We start from the raw sequence: 19594 nt of genomic DNA on the forward strand, positions 1-19594 counted from the left end.
GGATTATTTACTTCCACCTTGACAAAATAAGAGAGGTCTTCAAGCTGCCTCAACTGCAAGATGATCCATAATCCTTTAATAGGAGAATGGTGAGAGTAGATAAGCGATTGGACCAAGTTCTAGAGGACATATGCCTCCCTAGAACTAAGTGGATAACCAACTCAAAAGGTGTCCCAAACCAACTCAAGAGAGGAGATCTCAAACCAGTCGCTAGGTGATGGTTAGACTTCATTAGGCATTCTATACTTCCCACTAGGAACCGCTCTGAGGTCACTGTCAAAAGAGTAGTGATGATTCATTGCATTATGCTGGGAAACGAAGTAGAGATTCATCATCTGATTTCTTGTGAGATCTACACAATTGCAAATAAGAACTCCACTGAAGCCAAATTGGCTTACCCAAGCTTAACCTCTCTGCTATGTAAAGATGCTGGGGTGAAGATAGGAGTAGATGAGTTTATCCCAGTTGAGCACCCAATTACCAAGAAGTCAATGGAAGGACAACAAGTGCAAGATAACTCCATCAAAAGGAGGGCGCAGGAGTTCCTCCTAGAAATTGCTCAGACTGACTACTGGACCCGCCTAGAAGCATCTGTCACCAAGCTGCAAGAAGCTATGGATCAACTTAAGGAAGAACAGCAAAATCAAAATAGCATGCTCTGTAAACTGCTTAAGGAGCAAGAAAAGCAAGGGCGTGAGCTACAGGAGCTAAAGTGCCAAAGGCTCTCCCTTGAGGGACCAGACACCCCTCAAAATCAAGGTTGTTGAGTCCTAACTCTGTGATAACTTTTGTTATTAGAGATCTATTTTAAGAGTCATTTAAATTTATGTTTTTCAATTTCTTGATTTTATTATTATTGGTCTGCTTTTATGTTTATTTTACGCCTTATTTTTTTTATTTTATGATTAATAAAATTTAGAGTCTATGCCTTAAAGCTATGAATGTCCTATGAATCCATCACCTTTCTTAAATGAAAAATGTTTTTAATTGCAAAAGAACAAGAAATACATGGTTTCATATTCTATCTTGAAATTAGTTTAATTATTTTGATGTGGTAACAATACCTTTTATTTTCTGAATGAATGCTTGAACAGTGCATATTTTTGAATTTGTTATTTATGAATGTTAAAATTGTTGGCTCTTGAAAGAATAAGGAAAAAGCAGAAATGTTACTTGATAATCTGAAAAATCATAAAATTGATTCTTGGAGCAAGAAAAAGCAGTTAATACAAAGCTTGCGGAAAAAAAATGGCAAAAAATAAAAGAAAAAGAAAGAAAAAGAGAAAGCAAGCAGAAAAAGCCAATAACCCTTTAAACTAAAAGGCAAGGGTAAAGAGGATCCAAGGCTTTGAGCATTAATGGATAGAAGGGTCTAAAGGAATAAAATTCTGGCCTAAGCGGCTAAATCAAGCTGTCCCTAAACATGTGCTTGTGGCATGAAGGTCCAAGTGAAGAGCTTGAGACTGAGTGGTTAAAGTCGTGGTCCAAAGGAAAAAGAGTACGCCAGCTCCTTACTCTTTTCTGGCGTTAAACGCTAGAACTGGCATAAAAGTTGGAGTTAAACGCCCAAACTGGCACAAAAGCTGGTGTTCAATGCCAGGAATAGCCTATGCACGTAAAAGCTTCAGTGCTCAGCCCAAACACACACCAAGTGGGCCCCGGAAGTGGATTTCTGCACTATCTATCTTAGCTTACTCATTTTCTATAAACCTAGGTTACTAGTTGAGTATAAAAGCTACTTTTAGAGATTCATTTTGTACCTCATGAAATTTTACATCAGAACTTGTATTTTCTATGGCATGAGTCTCTAAACCCCATGGTTGGGGGTGAGGAGCTCTACTGTGTCTCGATGGATTAATGCAATTACTATTATTTTCCATTCAATCATGCTTGTTTCCATTCTAAGATATTCACTTGAACTTCAACATGATGAATGTGATGATCCGTGACACTTATCACCATTCTCAACCTATGAATGCGTGCCTGACAACCACTTATGTTCTACCTTGGATTGAGTGTATCTCTTTGGTTCCTGGTTCACGAGTTTGATTGCTGGTGCACGAAATTGTGATCTCTGGTAATGGCTCCAAAAACTTGGTGCTCTAATCTCAATTCATAATTTGTCATAACTTCGATACAACTAACCAGCAAGTGCACTGGGTCGTCCAAGTAATAAACCTTACGTGAGTAAGGGTCGATCCCACGGAGATTGTTGGTATGAAGCAAGATATGGTCACCTTGTAAATCTCAGTCAGGCGGATAATAATTGATTATGGAGTTTTCAAAAATAATACTAATTAAACAGAAAATAGGGATAGAAACACTTATGTAATTCATTGGTGAGAATTTCAGATAAGCGTGTAGAGATGCTTTCGTTCCTCTGAATCTCTGCTTTCCCGTTGTCTTCATCCAATCAGTCTTACTCCTTTCCATGGCTGGCTTTATGCAAGGGCATTACCGTTGTCAATGGTTACATCCCCTCCTCTTGTGAAAATGGTCCAAATGCTCTGTCACAACACGGCTAATCATCTGAGGTTCTCGATCATGCTAGAATAGGATTCACCCTCCTTTTGTGTCTGTCACTACGCCCAGCACTCGCGAGTTTGAAGCTCGTCACAACCATTCAATCCCAGAATCCTACTCAGAATACCACAGACAAGGTTTAGACCTTCCGGATTCTCATGAATGCCGCCATCAATCTAGCTTACACCACGAAGATTCTTATTAAGAGATATAAGAGATAATCGTTCAATCGAAGGTAGAACGGAAGTGGTTGTCAGGCACGCGTTCATGGGGAATGATGATGATTGTCACGTTCATCACATTCAGGTTGAAGTGCGAATGAATATCTTAGAAGCGGAATAAGTTGAATTCAATAGAAAACAGTAGTACTTTGCATTAATCTTTGAGGAACAGCAGAGCTCCACACCTTAATCTATGAGTGTAGAAACTCTACCGTTGAAAATACATAAGTGAAAATGGGGTTCATTGGTCTCGGCCCCAGAGGGGAACCGGAGTAACCAAGACTCTATGATCCGAAGATAAAACTCAGGATGTCTAATACAATAATAAAAAGTTCTATTTATAATAAACTAGCTACTAGGGTTTACAGAAGTACGTAATTGATGCATAAATCCACTTCCGGGGCCCACTTGGTGTGTGCTTGGGCTGAGCTTGAATGCTGGAGTTGAACGCCAGGTTGTAACGTATTTCTGGCGTTCAACTCTGGTTTGTGACTTGTTTCTGGCGTTTAACTCCAGACAGCAGCGTAGAACTGGCGTTCAACGCCCTTTTACGTTATCTAAACTCGTTGAAAGTATGGACTATCATACATTGCTGGAAAGCCCTGCATGTCTACTTTCCAACGCAGTTGGAAGCGCGCCATTTTGAGTTCGGTAGCTCTAGAAAATCCACTTTGAGTGCAGGGAGGTCAGAATCCAACAGCATCAGCAGTCCTTCTTCAACCTCTGAATTTGATTTTTGCTCAAGTCCCTCATTTCAGCCAGAAAATACCTGAAATTACAGAAAAACACACAAACTCATAGTAAAGTCCAGAAATGTGAATTTACCATAAAAACTAATGAAAACATCCCTAAAAGCAACTAGATTCTACTAAAAACATACTAAAAGCAATGCCGAAAAGCGTATAAATTATCCACTCATCACAACACCAAACTTAAATTGTTGCTTGTCCCCAAGCAACTGAAAAGAAAATAGGATGAAAAGAAGAGAATATACTATAAATTCCAAACTATCAATGAAACATAGCTCCAATCAGATGAGCGGGACTTGTAGCTTTTTGCCTCTTGAATAGTTTTGGCATCTCACTTCATCCATTGAAGTTCAGAATGATTGGCATCTATAGGAACTCAGGGTTCAGATAGTGTTATTGATTCTCCTAGTTCAGTATGATGATTCTTGAACACAGCTGTTTTATGAGTCTTGGCCGTGGCCCTAAGCACTTTGTGTTCCAGTATTACCACCGGATACATAAATGCCACAGATATATAATTGGGTGAATCATTTCAGATTGTGACTCAGCTTTGCTAAAGTCCCTAATTAGAGGTGTCCAAGGTTCTTAAGCACACTCTTTTTTTGCTTTGGACCTTGACTTTAACCGCTCAGTCTCAAGTTTTCACTTGACACCTTCATGCCACAAGCACATGGTTAGGGATAGCTTGGTTTAGCCGCTTAGACCAGGATTTTATTCCTTTAGACCCTCCTATCCACTGATGCTCAAAGCCTTGGGATCCTTTTTATTTGCCCTTGCCTTTTGGTTTTAAGGGTTATTGGCTTTTTGCTCTTGCCTCTTGGTTTTAAGAGCTTTTGGCTTTTTTTGCTTGCTTTTTCTTTTTCTTTCTATATTTTTTTTCTGCAAGCTTTGTTCTTTGCTGCTTTTTCTTGCTTCAAGAATCATTTTTTATGATTTTTCAGATTATCAAATAACATATCTCCTTGTCATCATTCTTTCAAGAGCCAACATATTTAACATTCATAAACAACAACTTCAAAAGACATATGCACTGTTCAAGCATTCATTCAGAAAACAAGAAGCATTGTCACCACATCAATATAATTAAACTAAGTTCAAGGATAAATTCGAAACTCATGTACTTCTTGTTCTTTTGAATTAAAACATTTTTCATTTTAAGAGAGGTGATGGATTCATAGAACATTCATAACTTTAAGACAAAGTTACTAACTACTAATGATCATGTAATGAATACACAAACATAGATAAGCACTTAACATAGAGAAAAAGAAAAATAGAAAGTGAGAACAAGGAATGAGTCCACCTTAGTGATGGTGGTGTTTTCTTCTTGAGGAACCAATGATGTCCTTGAGCTCTTCTATGTCTCTTCCTTGTCTTTGTTGCTCCTCCCTCATTGCTTTTTGATCTTCTCTGATTTCATGAAGGATGATGGAGTGCTCTTGATGTTCCACCCTTAGTTGTCCCATGTTGGAACTTAATTCTCCTAGGGAGGTGTTGATTTGCTCCCAATAATTTTGTGGAGGAAAATGCATTTGAGGCATCTCTGGGATCTCATGATGATGAGCTTCCTGCGCCTCTTGAGCTCCATGAATGGGCTCTCTTACTTGCTCCATCTTTTTCTTAGTGATGGGCTTCTCTTCCTCAATGTGAATGTCTCCTTCTATGAAAGCTCCAGCTGAGTAACATAGATGGCAAATAAGATGAGGAAAAGCTAGCCTTGCCCCAGGGGAGGGCTTTTCGGCTATTTTATAGAGTTCAAGGGAGATGACTTGATGAACTTCTACTTCCTCTCCAATCATGATACTCTGGATCATGATGGCCCGATCCACAGTAACTTCAGATCGGTTGCTAGTGGGGATGATGGAGCGTTGGATGAACTCCAACCATCCTCTAGCCACAGGCTTGAGGTCCAGTCTTCTTAGTTGAACCGGCTTGCCTTTGGAGTCAATCTTCCATTGAGCTCCTTCCACACATATGTCCATGAGGACTTGGTCCAACCTTTGATTAAAGTTGACCCTTCTAGTGTAGGGGCGCTCATCTCCTTGCATCATAGGCAAGTTAAACGCCAACCTCACATTTTCCGGACTAAAATCCAAGTATTTCCCCTGAACCATTGTAACATAATTCTTTGGATTCGGGTTCTTACTTTGATCATGGTTCCTAGTGATCCATGCATTGGCATAGAACTCTTGAACCATTAGGATGCCGACTTGTTGGATGGGGTTTGTTAGAACTTCCCAACCTCTTCTTTGGATTTCATGTCGGATCTCCGGATATTCATTTTTCTTGAGTTTGAAAGGGACCTTGGGGATCACCTTCTTCTTGGCCACAACATCATAGAAGTGGTCTTGATGGGCTTTGGAGATGAATCTTTCCATCTCCCATGACTCGGAGGTGGAAGCTTTTGTCTTCCCTTTCCCTTTTCTAGAGGATTCTCCGGTCTTAGGTGCCATTAATGGTAATGGAAAAACAAAAAGCTTATGCTTTTACCACACCAAACTTAGAATTTTGCTCGCCCTCGAGCAAGAGAAGAAAGAATAGATGAAGAAGAAGAAGAAAATATGGAGAGGAGGGGGGAGGTGTGTTTCGGCCAAGAAGAGAAAGGAGGGTTGTGTTGTGAGAAAATGAGGAAGAATGGAGGGGTATATATAGGGAAGGGAGGGTGGGTAAGTTCGGCCATTTAGGGTGGGTTTGGGTGGGAAATTGATTTTGAATTTTGAAGGTATGTGGAGTTTATGAGGTAGGTTTATGGGGAAGAGTGGATGGATGTGAGTGGTGAAGAGGTGATGGGGAAGAGAGATTGAGGTGATTGGTGAAGGGTTTTGGGGAAGAGTGTTTATGGGATTGTGTGAAAGAGGGGTGAGAAGAAGTGAGTGGAGGTAGGTGGGGATCCTGTGGGGTCCACAGATCCTGAGGTGATCCTGTGTGGTCTACAGATCCTGAGGTGTTCAAGGATTTACAATCTTGCACCAAATTGGGCATGCAAAATGCCCTTGCACACAACTCTGGGCGTTCAGCGCCAGATTGGTGCTTGTTCTGGGCATTGAACGCCCATTTGTAGCCTATTTCTGGCGTTGAATGCCAGAACCATGCTTGTTCTGGGCGTTCAGCGCCAGCTCTTCTCCAGGGTGCATTTCTGGCGTTCAAACGCCCAGATGCTGCCCATTTCTGGCGTTCAGAGCCAGAACCATGCTCTATTCTGGCGTTGAACGCCCAAAACATGCTTCTTACTGGCGTTTAAACGCAAGTAAGGTCTTCCTCCAGGGTGTGATTTTTCTTCTGCTATTTTTGATTCCGTTCTCAAATTTTTTATTTATTTTGTGACTCCACATGATCATGTACCTATAAAGACATATAACTAATAAAAATATAATTGAATAAAAATTGGGTTGCCTCCCAACAAGCGCTTCTTTAATGTCAATAGCTTGACAGTGGGCTCTCATGGAGCCTCACAGATGTGCAGAGCTTTGTTGAGACCTCCCAACACCAAACTTAGAGTTTGGATATGGGGGTTTGACACCAAACTTAGAGTTTGGTTGTGGCCTCCCAACACCAAACTTAGAGTTTGACTGTGGGGGCTTTGTTTGACTCTGCTTTGAGAGAAACTTTTTATGCTTCCTCTCCATGGATGCAGAGAGAGATCCTTGAGTTGTAAACACAAGGTTGTCCTCATTTATTTGAAGGATCAATTCTCCTCTGTCCACATCAATCACAGCTCTTGCTGTGGCTAGGAAGGTTCTTCCAAGGATGATGAATTCATCCTCATACTTCCCAGTATCTAGGACTATGAAATCAGCAGGGATGTAAAGGCCTTCAACCTTTACTAACACGTCCTCTTCTTGCCTATAAGCCTGTTTTCTTGAATTGTCTGCCATCTCTAGTGAGATTTTAGTGGCTTGCACCCCAAAGATTCCCAGTTTCTCTATTACAGAGAGGGGCATTAGGTTTATTCCTAAACCAAGGTCACACAGAGCCTTAAAGATCATGGTGCCTATGGTACAAGGTATTAAGAACTTTCCAGGATCCTGTTTCTTCTGAGGCAATGTCAGTTGATCCAGATCACTTAGTTCATTGGTGAACAAGGGAGGTTCATCTTCCCAGGTTTCAATACCAAATAATTTGGCATTCAGCTTCATGATTGCACCAAGGAACTTGGCAGCTTGCTCTTCAGTAACATCCTCATTCTCTTCAGAAGAGGAATACTCATCAGAGCTCATGAAGGGCATAAGGAGGTTTAATGGAATCTCTATGGTCTCTAGATGAGTCTCAGATTCCTTTGGTTCCTCAGAGGGAAACTCCTTATTGATCACTGGACGTCCCAGGAGGTCTTCCTCACTGAGATTCACGTCCTCAACCTCCCTTACAGGTTCGGCCATGGTGGTTATGTCAATGGCCTTGCACTCTCCTTTTGGATTTTCTTCTGTATTGCTTGGGAGAGTACTAGGAGGGATTTCAGTGATCCTTTTACTCAGCTGGCCCACTTGTGCTTCCAAATTTCTAATGGAGGATCTTGTTTCATTCATGAAACTCACAGTGGCCTTAGATAGATCAGAGACTAAATTTGCTAAGCTAGATGGATTCTACTCAGAATTCTCTGTCTGTTGCTGAGTGGATGATGGAAAAGGTTTACTATTGTTAAACCTATTTCTTCCACCATTATTAAAGCCTTGTTGAGGCTTTTGTTGATCCTTCCATGAGAAATTTGGATGATTTCTCCATGATGGATTATAGGTGTTTCCATAGGGTTCACCCATATAATTTACCTCTGCTATTGCAGGGTTCTCAGGATCATAGGTCTCTTCTTCAGAAGGCGCCTCTTGAGTACTGTTGGATGCAGCTTGCATTCCATTCAGACTCTGAGAAATCATATTGACTTGCTGAGTCAATATTTTATTCTGAGCCAATATGGCATTCAGAGTATCAATTTCAAGAACTCCCTTCTTCATAGGCACCCCATTACTCACAGGATTCCTCTCAGAAGTGTACATGAACTGGTTATTAGCAGCCATGTCAATGAGTTTTTGAGCTTCTGCAGGCGTTTTATTTAAGTGAATGGATCCACCTGCGGAAGTATCCAATGACATTTTAGCCAATTCAGATAGACCATCATAGAATATATCCAGGATGGTCCATTCTGAAAGCATGTCAGAAGGACACTTTTTGGTCAGTTCTTTGTACCTCTCCCAAGCTTCATAGAGGGATTCACCTTCTTTCTGTCTGAAGATCTGAACATCCACTCTAAGCTTACTCAGCTTTTGAGGAGGAAAGAACTTGGCTAAGAAAGTCTTGACCAGCTTATCCCAAGAGTTCAGGCTATCCTTAGGTTGAGAGTCCAACCATACTCTAGCTCTGTCTCTTACAGCAAAAGGGAAAAGCATGAGCCTGTAGACTTCAGGATCTATTCCATTAGTCTTAACCGTATCACATATCTGTAAGAATTCAGTTAAGAACTGAAAAGGATCTTCAGATGGAAGTCCATGAAACTTGCAGTTTTGCTGCATCAGAGAAATTAATTGAGGTTTAAGCTCAAAATTGTTTGCTCCAATGTTAGGGATGGAGATGCTTCTTCCATGTAAATTAGAATTAGGTGCAGTAAAGTCACCAAGCATCCTCCTTGCATTATTATTATTTTCGGCTGCCATCTCCTCTTCTTGTTCGAAAATTTCTGAAAGGTGCTTGCTGGATTGTTGTAATTTAGCTTCTCTTAGTTTCCTCTTCAGAGTCCTTTCAGGTTCTGGATCTGCTTCAACAAGAATATTCTTGTCTTTGCTCCTGCTCATATGAAAAAGAGGGAACAGAAAAAAAATAATAATAATAATAATAGGGATCCTTTTTACCCAGGTATAGAGGTCCCTGTGTGAGTAGAAGAAAAGAAGAAGAGAAAATCTGAACTCAGAGAGAGAGAGGGGGGTTCAGATTTTTGGTGAGTGAGGAAGAGGATTTTCGAAAATTATTTTTGAAAAATGGTTAGTGATTTTCGAAAATTTTTTTTTTGAAAAAGGTTAGTAATTTTCGAAAATAAAAATAAAAAATTATAATAATTAGTTAATTAAAAAGAAATTTTGAAAAAGAGGGAAGATATTTTCGAAAATTAGAGAGAGAGAGGTAGTTAGGTAGTTGAAAAAGATAAGAAACAAACAAAAAGTTAGTTAGTTAGTTGAAACAAATTTGAAAATCAATTTTGAAGAGATAAGAAGATAGGAAGTTAGAAAAGATATTTTAAAATCAAATTTTTGAAAAAGATAAGATAAGAAGATATTTTTGAAAAGATATGATTGAAATTAGTTTTGAAAAAGATTTTATTTTTAAAATCACAATTAATGACTTGATTCACAAGAAATCACAAGATATGATTCTAGAACTTAAAGTTTGAATCTTTCTTAACAAGTAAGTAAGAAACTTGAAATTTTTGAATCAAAACATTAATTGTTGAGGATATTTTCGAAAATTATGAGATAAATTAAGAAAAAGATTTTTGAAAAATATTTTTATAATTTTCGAAAATAAATAATAAAAAAAATGAAAAAGATTTGATTTTTGAAAAAGATTTTGAAAAAGATAAGATATTTAAATGGAAAATTTGATTTGACTCATAAAAACAACTAGATTTTAAAAATTTTTTAAAAAGTCAAATCTAGTTTTCGAAATTTTAAGAGAGTAAAAAGGAGAAAATATTTTTTTTTTGATTTTTTGAATTTTTAATGATGAGAGAGAAAAAACTAAAACATCATTTTCATGTTTTTCTCTTTCTTTTTGGATCAAAACAAGGAATGCATGCAAGAACACTATGATTGTCAAGATGAGCACCAAGAACACTTTGAAGATCAAGATGAACATCAAGACTTATTTTTGAAAATTTTTATATGCAAAGAAAACATGCAAGACACCAAACTTAGAAATCTTTCATGTTTAGACTCTATGGATGCAAAAATGCATATGAGAAACAAGAAAAGATGCCAAACAAGAAAACATCAAGATCAAACAAGAAGACTTACCAAGAACAACTTGAAGATCATGAAGAACACTATGAATGCATGAATTTTTCGAAAAATGCAAGATGAACATGCAATTGACACCAAACTTTAAAATCTGACTCAAGACTCAAACAAGAAACACAAAATATTTTTGATTTTTTTTTATGATTTTCTAATTTTATTTTTGGTTTTTTTGAAAATTATATGAAAAAGAAAAATAAGGATTCCAAAATTTTTAATATGAATTCCAGGAATCTTGCCATGTTAGTCTAAAGCTCCAATCTGAGGGTTAGACATGGCTTAATAGCCAGTCAAGCTTTAGCATGTAACATCAGAATATATTGCTCATTACTTATCAAATTAACTTGCCTCTATGTTGATGGCTGGAAGCCCCTATCCAAAAGAATTAGACATGGCTTTACAGCCAGCCAGGCTTCAACATGCTTCATGAAACTCTAGAATTCATTCTTAAAAATTCTGAAGAAAAATATATTTTTGAAAAGATTTATTTTTTTTTTCGAAAACATATGAGAAATTTTTGAAAGGTTTTTGAAAAATTTTTGAAAATAAAATAAAAAGAAAATTACCTAATCTGAGCAATGATGACATGTCACCATGTCATGTTTTTCTATGCTTTTTCCTTTGTTTTCAATAGGTTTTATGCACTTTCTTGAGCCATAAGTAAGCCAATTGGGTGAAATTTCATATTTTCTTTGATTCAATCAACCATAGATGAATTAATGCAATTTCATGAGATTTTAGGCTATAATTGTCATATATTATGAAAGAATAACAAACTCATGATTTTGAGCATAGCTTTGATGTGTTTGGTTGATTGATGATAGGTGAAAAGAGTTTTGAAGAAGGTTGAAGGAAGAAGGAATGGCTAGGAGCAAGAGAGAACAAAAAGTTTGAGCCAAAGTTTGCCTCAAACCTTAGCTCAAACTTTTGGAAGAGTTGAAAACATCCTAGAGGAAAAAAGTTTGAGCCAAAGTTTGCCTCAAACTTTAGCTCAAACTTTTGGAAGAATTGAAAACACCCTGGAGGAAAAAGCTTGAGCCAACGTTTGCCTCAAACTTTTTGGAAAACGTTGGCATCACAAAAACAACACCCTGGAGCAAAAGCTTGCGCCAACGTTTGTCTCAAACGTTTTGGCAAACGTTGGTGCCACACACCACAACAGCCTGAAGGGGTATACTTCGAACAAGAATAACTTGAGCTACAAAGCTCCAAATGAGGTGATTCAAAAAGCAATGGAAAGTAGGAATCGAGAGCTTTTCAAGAATATATGGCACTGCATGGTGGACACTAAAATTGAGGGAGAAAACTGCCCCGCAATGTGCATAAACGAACATGGTGGCAACCTGCAGTGAGGCCAACTGACCTCTGCACCTTCGACGGAGTATAACTCGAGCTGTAGAGCTCCAAATGATGCGCTTCCAACAGCATTGGAAAGTAGACATTCAGGGCTTTCCAACAATATATAATAGTATTGGGTGGACAATACGTTTGAGCCTCCAGAACTGGCGTTTTCGACCACGTTTGAGGCAAACTTTACCTCAAACGCTGCACACCAAAGCCAGCGACCCTGCCCTCTTCAAATGCGCATAACTTGAGTTGTAGATGTCCAATTGAAGTGATTCTAATTGGGTTAGAAAGCTGACATTCAGAGCTTTCCAACCATATATAATAGTCTATAGTGGGCATGAAATTGGCAATTTTGACAAGAGGACAAAGTAGCGCCAAACGTGGATGACAGCAAAAAGAGCAAGCTGCTACAAAAAGCTTGAGTCAAAGTTTGCCTCAAACTTTGACTCAAACTTTTTTTGGTTAATGGTCCGGTTCAAAGCTTAAATATTTCCCAAGGTCAAGAGCAATCAACAGAGGCTATTTTCAACCCAATTCCATCAAGGCCAAAAGCCCAATTGACATCACTCAAAGGCACAAGAAACAATTTGATTAGGAATTTCATTTTCTTTGTAATTTGCTTTTCAATTTCATTTTCATTTGTCATGTTTGTAAAAGCCTATAAAAAGGCATCATTTTTATTTTAGAGAGGAGAGTCCCATCAGAGAGTACAGGGGAGCTCCATTAGAGAGCTCTCTCTTAGTTTTCATTCTTGTCTTGAATCTTGGGTTGAGAATTGAAGAAATTCTGTTTCAATCTCACCTTGAGAATTTTCTTGTTTACTTTCTCTGCACAATTGAATTTCCATTCCTGTTCACTGCTTCACCTTCTCTTGGCTTCTGCAATTTACTTTTCTTTAATTTCTCTTGCAATTGTTCTTGTTGGATCAAGGAAGGATTTGAGATCTAGACTTGTTTTCTAGTCTCTTCCACTCCTGAGATCTTCAATCTTCTTTTAAATTGCTGCAAATTAAGCATAGTCTTTCTGTCTTTAAAGTCTTTAAGAAATTCTACTTTCTGTTGCATTGTTTCCAATTTGCTTCTCTGTTTATATTGCTCCCAGCACCTAGTTCGATTTATTCTTCCTGCAATTTACATTTCCAGTTGCTTGATCTATTGCTTTCTTTAATTTCCAGCACCCACTCCCCTTTAATTTAATGCAATTTATATTTCTTGTCATTTAAGATTTTGCCAATTTACATTTCTTGCTCTTTAAGTTTCTGTCCAATTTTACTTTCTGCAACTTTATAATTCCTGCAATTTACTTTCTGTTGGCTACCTCTCATCCAATTTCACTTAAATGTTAGCTTGACTAAACTAATCACCCACTAAAGTTGCTTGATCCATCAGTCCCTGTGGGATCGACCTCACTCACGTGAGTTTTACTACTTGATACGACCCGGTATACTTGCCGGTTAGATTTGGGTGTTTTGGAAATTCGTTTTTCCACAAATTTTCCCATCAAGTTTTTGGCGCCATTGCTGGAGATTGATTTGGATCAACAATGATTAAGTGGGTGAGAAGTCTAGATCAAGCATTTTCTTTATTTTTGTTTTCTATTTTAGATTGAAACCAAGGTGTTTGGGTTTTTGCCTCACTAAGAAATTCTCATCTCTGATATGAGTAATTTCAATTTTCATTGATGTTTGCAAAATACAAATGGAGTTCAACTCATCATTTGGTCAAAAAAAATTTTTTGGGATATTACCCACCATCATCAATCTCTAATGATGGCTGGGAATATCACCAAGAAACTTCAAATTCTGGGCACTCCAATTCATGGAGCTATGCCTCAGAACCACAAGATGAGAAAGAAAATCATATGGGATATTTCCCTCCACCACAAAATGCTGCAAGTCATGATTTTAATGGTGGATGGGAAGGGAATTCTAATGCTCCATTTGATATTCATCCGAAGATATCATCACTTGACCACGCTTCAACAGAAAGCCTCTGTCAAAACTCACCACCCACACAAACTTCCATGAACCAAAGACTCTCAAAGCTTGAGTCCATGCTCAAAAGAATTGCGGAGGAGAAAGAGAAATACCAGAAAGAACAAGAGAACTCCCTCAAAAACATGGAAGTGTAGTTAGGCAAATTGTTGAATGCAAGGAAGGAGGAAATGGAAAAACAAGAACACAAAGTCCCTATGTCAAGTGAAATTGCAAAAAAGGAAGAGGTGGTGAAAGTATTGGAACCTGAAACTGCACTTGAGATGACAAGAGGACCTGAACACTCACAACCTCCTCAAACTCCCCTGGACCAAAAAGTCTCAACAATTGACTCTGAGATTGAAAGGTATGAAGAGGAGATGAAGAAAGCTTGGGAAGATCAACAAACCTCCTCCATGAAAGAGCTATTAAAGCAAATGTTGAGTGCAAAGAAAGGAGTGGAGGAGCAAGAAAGTGAGGAAGTCATTCCAGAAAATTTACACTCAAGTGAGGAAGAGTTCATGGAACCACTGATTCAAAAGACTCTGGATGAATACAAAACTCCAATAATCACACAGCAACCAAGACTTGGATTCAAAGAAGTGAAGGCAACTAACAAGAGCACCAATCCTGTCCCTAATCCAGCAAGCAAGATCAATCAAGCCATTTGCAAAAGGAAGCTTGCTGAGGAAAGGCCAAGGCAAGGGACAGTAGCTGAAACTTCTCCTCCTTTGAAGTCATTTCTCTTAACAAATTGGAAGAAGAGGAAGAAAGTAAAGAACAGGTAGACAGTAGGTACGTTTCTTCTCCTTGCTTTGTTTAAATTTCAATAAATTGGCATATGGTTACATTCTAAGTTTGGTGTTGCCTTGCAACAAATTGTTTTCAATCTTTTTGGATGATTGCATCAAATCAAAAAATGAAAGTGACACACCAAGATTCTAAGTTTGGTGTGCCACTTCTTTTCTATGCAATTCATTCAAGCAACACTACTTGTCTGCATAATCATAATGCCCTTTGCAGTGTCATTTTGGATAATTTAGTTTCTCTCTCTACTCTATTCATTTACTTGTTTTTAGTGCTTTCTTTTATTAACTGTTTTTGTTAATACATCACCAAGAGACCCTTATTCATGACATATTCTTTACTTGGTGATTGTATTTAACATATAACAGTTTCTTTCATTTAGTTTTATTTCAAATAAATTGACATGTGGTTGCATTCTAAGTTTGGTGTTGCTATGCAACAAAATTTGGTTCTAATCCTTACAAGATACTTGCATCAATTCTAAGTGAAAGTGTCACACTAAGTTTGGTGTGCCACTTATTCTTTATGCAAAGTATTATGCTCACCTTCTTATGTTTGCAATCACAGGGTCTCTATCTCCTGTGCCTTGATTACTATCTTCAATTTTGGTTGCTTAGAACACATGTACTACTAACTTTTCATTGTGTAAGACACTCATGATCCATCTTAGCCCCATAGCCATTGTTCTAATTATTGCTTGAGGATGAGCAAGCATTCTGAGTTTGGCAAGGGAAGGAGGAAGAATAGAGGAAAAAGGACAACAATAATGAAGATGAACTACAAGGTTGTAGAGTTCCCTTTCTCCTCATTTGTTTCCAGCACTTAAATTGCATGATTGTCTTCATCCTTTCTGTTTACATGTGTGTATGAATAAAGCATAACTTGAATCTTGATTTGCAACATGGTGCTATGTCATTATGATTACCAACTTGAGTTTTGTGAATTCAAAAGCAACAAAGTATCATGATCATAAACAAACAAGGCATTAAAGAAGATTTTAGCATGTGCATAAAAGTATTGGAAAGCTAGTATGTTTGATTGTTGCTTAATTACATTGGATTTTATTTAATTGAAGTTTTCATCTAGGACATTTTGTGAAATCTTTTGAAAATCATGAAAACCTTGAAGAGGCAAATACAATTAAAGCAAGAAAAGAAAAAGGGAAAGAATGAGAAAGCTGAAGGCTCTGAGTACCAATGGCAATTTATTTGTTAAGTACTTGTGGTGTTTATGTATCAAGCCAAATGCTTGAAAACAAAACACTTAGAAGTCAAGGTTAGGCTCAAAGTGCAAAAGCATTCCCTCAAAGCTCAAGGTTCTGAGCATCAATGATTAGAGAGTCAAGAAAAGAAAAGAAAAACGAGCTTAATGAAGTCCTCTAATCAAATGCTTGTGGTGCTTATGTATCAAGTGGTAAAACTTGAAAACAAAGCATTTAGAAGTCGTAGCTTTGTTATCAACTCATGGGGCAAAGCACCCAAAAGGAGAAGCTAAATAAGAAAATCAAAAGCTTGTTTCAAGGAAGAAATATAAAAGAAAGATTTCATAAATTGAGTTAGAGAGAAGCATCAATCATTTACATCTCTTTTGTAATTGTAGCATGCATAGAAAACTAGCTTGCCATGAACATTGAGTTGCTATTCTTCTTACCTTGGATTGTCAATCTCTATTGCATGATTCTTTTCTTGCTTGGGGACAAGCAAGGTTTAAGTTTGGTGTTGTGATGACATGTCACCATGTCATGTTTTTCTATGCTTTTTCCTTTGTTTTCAATAGGTTTTATGCACTTTCTTGAGCCATAAGTAAGCCAATTGGGTGAAATTTCATATTTCCTTTGATTCAATCAACCATAGATGAATTAATGCAATTTCATGAGATTTTATGCTATAATTGTCATATATTATGAAAGAATAACAAACTCATGATTTTGAGCATAGCTTTGATGTGTTTGGTTGATTGATGATAGGTGAAAAGAGTTTTGAAGAAGGTTGAAGGAAGAAGGAATGGCTAGGAGCAAGAGAGAACAAAAAGTTTGAGCCAAAGTTTGCCTCAAACTTTAGCTCAAACTTTTGCAAGAATTGAAAACACCCTGGAGGAAAAAGTTTGAGCCAACGTTTGCCTCAAACATTTTGGCAAACGTTGGCATCACAAAAACAACACCTTGGAGCAAAAGCTTGCGCCAACGTTTGCCTGCCAACGTTTGTCTCAAACTTTTTGGCAAACGTTGGCGCCACACACCACAACAGCCTGAAGGGGTATACTTCCAACAAGAATAACTTGAGCTACAGAGCTCCAAATGAGGTGATTCAAAAAGCAATGGAAAGTAGGAATCGAGAGCTTTCCAAGAATATATGGCACTGCATGGTGGACACTAAAATTGAGGGAGAAAACTGCCCCGCAATGTGCATAAACGAACATGGTGGCAACCTGCAGTGAGGCCAACTGACCTCTGCACCTTCGACGGAGTATAACTCGAGCTGTAGAGCTCCAAATGATGCGCTTCCAATGGCATTGGAAAGTAGACATTCAGGGCTTTCCAACAATATATAATAGTATTGGGTGGACAATACGTTTGAGCCTCCAGAACTGGCGTTTTCGACCACGTTTGAGGCAAACTTTACCTCAAACGCTGCACACCAAAGCCAGCGACCCTGCCCTCTTCAAATGAGCATAACTTGAGTTGTAGATGTCCAATTGAAGTGATTCTAATTGGGTTAGAAAGCTGACATTCAGAGCTTTCCAACCATATATAATAGTTTATAGTGGGCATGAAATTGGCAATTTTGACAAGAGGACAAAGTACCGCCACAAGATATGCAAGGGAGGATCCACGTTTGAGCTAAAGTTTGACCTCAAACTTTAAGCCAAACGTGGATGACAGCAAAAAGAGCAAGCTGCAACAAAAAGCTTGAGTCAAAGTTTGCCTCAAACTTTGTTTTTTGGTTAATGGTCCGGTTCAAAGCTTAAATATTTCCCAAGGTCAAGAGCAATCAACAGAGGCTATTTTCAACCCAATTCCATCAAGGCCAAAAGCCCAATTGACATCACTCAAAGGCACAAGAAACAATTTGATTAGGAATTTCATTTTCTTTGTAATTTGCTTTTCAATTTCATTTTCATTTGTCATGTTTGTAAAAGCCTATAAAAAGGCATCATTTTTATTTTAGAGAGGAGAGTCCCATCAGAGAGTACAGGGGAGCTCCATTAGAGAGCTCTCTCTTAGTTTTCATTCTTGTCTTGAATCTTGGGTTGAGAATTGAAAAAATTCTGTTTCAATCTCACCTTGAGAATTTTCTTGTTTACTTTCTCTGCACAATTGAATTTCCATTCCTGTTCACTGCTTCACCTTCTCTTGGCTTCTGCAATTTACTTTTCTTTAATTTCTCTTGCAATTGTTCTTGTTGGATCAAGGAAGGATTTGAGATCTAGACTTGTTTTCTAGTCTCTTCCACTCCTAAGATCTTCAATCTTCTTTTAAATTGCTGCAAATTAAGCATAGTCTTTCTGTCTTTAAAGTCTTTAAGAAATTCTACTTTCTGTTGCATTGCTTCCAATTTGCTTCTCTATTTATATTGCTCCCAGCACCTAGTTCGATTTATTCTTCCTGCAATTTACATTTCCAGTTGCTTGATCTATTGCTTTCTTTAATTTCCAGCACCCACTCCCCTTTAATTTCATGCAATTTACATTTCTTGTCATTTAAGATTTTGCCAATTTACATTTCTTGCTCTTTAAGTTTCTATCCAATTTTACTTTCTGCAACTTTATAATCCCTGCAATTTACTTTCTGTTGGCTACCTCTCATCCAATTTCACTTAAATGTTAGCTTGACTAAACTAATCACCCACTAAAGTTGCTTGATCCATCAATCCCTGTGGGATCGACCTCACTCACGTGAGTTTTACTACTTGATGCGACTCGGTATACTTGCCGGTTAGATTTGGGTGTTTTGGAAATTTGTTTTTCCACAAATTTTCCCATCAAGCAACAAGATGAACCGTCAGTTGTCCAAACTCGAACAATCCCCGGCAATGGCGCCAAAAACTTGGTGTTGTTGCCAGACCGAAAATTTGGCACTGATGTTACCGAACCAAAAGCTTGCCGAAAACTCGAACAATCCCCGGCAACGGCGCCAAAAACTTGGTGCACGAATTTGTGAGCTCTGGTAATGGCTCCAAAAACTTGGTGCTCTAATCTCAATTCATAATTTGTCACAACTTCGATACAACTAACCAGCAAGTGCACTGGGTCGTCCAAGTAATAAACCTTACGTGAGTAAGGGTCGATCCCACGGAGATTGTTGGTATGAAGCAAGCTATGGTCACCTTGTAAATCTCAGTCAGGCGGATAATAATTGATTATGGAGTTTTCAAAAATAATACTAATTAAACAGAAAATAGGGATAGAAACACTTATGTAATTCATTGGTGAGAATTTCAGATAAGCGTGTAGAGATGCTTTCGTTCCTCTGAATCTCTGCTTTCCCGCTGTCTTCATCCAATCAGTCTTACTCCTTTCCATGGCTGGCTTTATGCAAGGGCATCACTATTGTCAATGGTTACATCCCCTCCTCTTGTCAAAATGGTCCAAATGCTCTGTCACAACACGGCTAATCATCTGAGGTTCTCGATCATGCTGGAATAGGATTCACCCTCCTTTTGCATCTGTCACTACGCCCAGCACTCGCGAGTTTGAAGCTCGTCACAGCCATTCAATCCCATAATCCAACTCAGAATACCACAGACAAGGTTTAGACCTTCCGGATTCTCATGAATGCCGCCATCAATCTAGCTTACACCACGAAGATTCTGATTAAGAGATCTAAGAGATAATCATTCAATCGAAGGTAGAACGGAAGTGGTTGTCAGGCACGCGTTCATGGGGAATGATGATGATTGTCACGTTCATCACATTCAGGTTGAAGTGCGAATGAATATCTTAGAAGCGGAATAAGTTGAATTGAATAGAAAACAGTAGTAA

General features: G+C 38.2%; 1 non-coding gene across 1 annotated transcript; it reads left to right on the plus strand.

Moving 5' to 3' along the window:
• The first annotated feature begins 8631 nt into the window (after positions 1–8631).
• LOC148555806 (small nucleolar RNA R71) lies at positions 8632–8739 on the plus strand. The gene has a single exon (XR_015886702.1). It is a non-coding gene; the product is annotated as a small nucleolar RNA R71 (small nucleolar RNA).
• Positions 8740–19594: the final 10855 nt, after the last annotated feature.

The sequence above is a fragment of the Arachis ipaensis genome, chromosome B6, assembly GCF_059453495.1.
Source record: "Arachis ipaensis isolate K30076 ecotype BB chromosome B6, ASM5945349v1, whole genome shotgun sequence".
Classification (NCBI taxonomy): domain Eukaryota; kingdom Viridiplantae; phylum Streptophyta; class Magnoliopsida; order Fabales; family Fabaceae; genus Arachis; species Arachis ipaensis.